The sequence below is a fragment of the Gavialis gangeticus genome, unplaced genomic scaffold (assembly GCF_001723915.1).
Source record: "Gavialis gangeticus isolate Ggan-Ray unplaced genomic scaffold, GavGan_comp1, whole genome shotgun sequence".
Taxonomy (NCBI): Eukaryota; Metazoa; Chordata; order Crocodylia; family Gavialidae; genus Gavialis; species Gavialis gangeticus.
In genome coordinates, this window is record NW_017729004.1 from 43,850,397 (window position 1) to 43,853,302 (window position 2,906).

At 61.9% G+C, this 2,906-nt stretch overlaps 1 protein-coding gene across 4 annotated transcripts in view; it reads left to right on the forward strand.

The window, feature by feature from the left end:
- Positions 1 to 2,906, forward strand: part of NEBL (nebulette) — a 647,345-nt gene that overhangs the window by 500,390 nt on the left and 144,049 nt on the right. The window lies entirely within an intron of this gene.

Here is a 2,906-nt window from a genome sequence, read left to right on the forward strand (position 1 = left end):
TTAACTGATTTGGGTCAAACCAGTTTATGCAGCTTCTGTTCCAGACCCTTTCCTGGTTTAAGTTAAATCAGAGTCCCCCAGCATCTTGACATGCTTCTCTGCTTTAACAGAGCAGGGCTGGCCACACCCCCAGCTGCCAGCAGGGACTTTCCCATCCCCAGCAGTCAGAAATGGGGCAGATTCCCCTGCCTCACCCCCTCTTCTGCAGCAGGCAAGTAAAGCCCACACTGCTGGTTTCCTCCCTCTGCCAGCATGAGTGCATGTTTCTCCCCCTCCCACCACTCCCTCCTTAGCTGCCCCATACCTGCTGGGCTGTGGACCGCACTCACCAGGGAGCACCACACTGCTGGACGGTCTGGGTCAGGGGAACTGCAGCCTGGGATGTGAGCCCCCTCCCTCCTCCAGTGTCAGCCCTGCTGCATGCCTACCACAGCTTGGTGAGTGGGGCAGGCCAGCAGCTGCAGAGGCTGTGCTAGGCTGGGCTGATGGGCAGTGGGGGCTGGCTCTGGCCATGCTGGGAGGAGGACTTGTCTGACAACCACAGGGAGCTCAGGGCAGTCCCGCCTCCCCAGAAGGGGCAGGGATGAGGTGCTGGACTGCAACTCTGTTCAGGAGGTACTGGGCAGCCCCGGTGATCTGACCTCCCAAGGGTGACTCCAGCAAAGTGGTGGCACTAGGGGCCATGCTTGCTCCACCAGTCCTGGGATGCAGCAGTGGTCTGCAGTAGGTGTGGAAAAGGGAGGGGGAGGAGGCTTCTGTTTTTCCTCCCCACTCCCTTCTCAGCTGGCCTAGTGGCCAGGGAGAACATGTCACAGGGTGATCCTCCTGGCTCCCAGCTGCAGGGAAGCCCGCAGTCCCCACCTGAACTGGGAGGCAGGATGATCACCTGGCCATGCCCCCTCCCTGGCTGGTAGGCCAGCTGAGGAAGGAGTGTGTGGGGGAGGGAGGGAATGACCCTGCTGAGGGCTTTCCCCTGCCTGTGCTGGGCACAGCCTAGCTGGGGTCCAAAGCCAGACTGTGGAGGGGAGGGCATTTCCCTCCCACTTTCTCCTCAGCTGGCCTCCTTGCCGAGCAGGTTGCATGGCCGGGTGATTGGCTTGGCTCAGGTAGGAGAGTAAAGCCCCCAATGCAGGCTTCTCTGCAGCTCCCTGATCAGCTGGAAGGACAACTGAGAAGGTAGTGTGGATGGAGGAAACAGCCCCTCCACCCAGTTTTGGACCCCAGCCAGGTTGCACCTGGCACAGGGGGTGGGAAGCCCTCAGTGGGGGGCCATTTCCTCCCCAACTCTCTCCTAAGTCGGCTGCCAGCTGAGCAGGGCGTGCAGCTGGGTGATCAGCCTGGTTCCCGGCTACATGGAAGCCTGTAGTGGAGGCCTTACCCCCCTGCCTGAGCCAGGAGCTGGGGGTGATCACTTGGCCATGCCCCCTCCACGGCTGGCAGGTCAGCTGAGAAGGGAGGGGAGGGGAGAAATGGCTCCCATTGAGGGCTTCCTACCCCCTGTACCAGGCACAGCCTGCGACACAGCCAAGATGGTGGGGGGTGCTGTTCACCCCTCCACTCCCTTCTCAGCTGGCCCGCTGGCCAAGTAGGGGGCATGGCTGGGTGATTGACTCAGCTGCCAGCTCAGGCAGGAGAGTAAAACTCCCACCACAGGCTTCCTTGCAGCCAGGAGCCAGGCCAATCACTTGGCTATGCCCCCTGCTTGGCTGGCAGCTGGCTGAGGAAGGAGTCAGGGGAGGAAACGGGGAAATGGCCCCTGCTGAGGGCTTTCTACTCCCTGTGCCGGGCACAGCCTGGCTGGAATCCAAAGCTGGGTTGGGCGGGGGGCATTTTCCCTCAGCTGGCCCGCCAGCTAAGCAGGGGGCATGACCGGGTGATCAGCCTGGCTCCTGGCTGTAGGGGAACCTATGGTGGGGGCTTTACTCCCCTGCCTGAGCTGGGCCAATCACTGGCCATGCCCCCTGCTCCACTGGCAGACCAGCTGAGGAGGACATAGGGGGAAAGTGCCCCCCAGCCAGACTCTGCCCAGCACAGGGGTAGGAAGCCCTCAGTGGGGGCTGTTTCCCCGCCACCCCGACTCTCTCCTCAGCTGGGGGTGGGGGCTGCACTGTGGGCAGGAGTGGGGTGATAAGAGCTGCCACAGACTGTGCAAGGTGAGCAGCGGCACTGGGACTCAGAGGGGTGGCCATAGCCCCGCAATGCTCCCCAGTGCACCACTGCCACTTGCTCAGCATAGTCTGCTCTGCCCGCTCTGCTCCCACCCGCAGCACAGCTCCCATTCTAGGAAGAGGCTTGCACTCCCTGGGAAACCATAAGAGGGGCTGCTCCCCCCTTGTTGCTCCAATGGCAGGGGCGGGAGTGTAGCCAGCGGCTAGCCGTCATGGCTCCCTTAGGCAGTGGGGCAGGGAGGGGGGTTATTTTCCCCCTCCCTCCAGCATCTGTCAGAGGGGGCAGGGAGGGAGCTTATCCCACTGCTTGTCCCGGTCAGGGAGCAATCACTGTCGGCAGTCAGGGCTGGCAGACCCCAGCTGCAGTCCCCCAGGGGCAGAGGAAGTGGAGGGGGAATAAACCCCATCCCTGCTCCCTCTGCCTCAGGGGCCATGTCAGCTGGTGCCTGGTTGCGTGCCGCCCCTGCTGCTGCAGCAGTGAGTGGGGAGTGCCAAGTGGACCCTGGCTTGGGTCTGTTCCTGTGGGACAGCGAGGAGGGAATTAAACCCCCTCTCTAGCTAGTTTGCTTGAGGCTACTGCTGGGGCCTGGCCACGCCCCACCAGGACAGCTTCCCTGCAGCCGAAGGCACCTCTAGCACCCCCGGCTTTTGGCCTGAGCCACTGCAGATATGTCTATTCACTTGCAAATTGGTTCAATTTAGGCAGGTTAGACTAACCTGCAAAGATTTAATCAATTC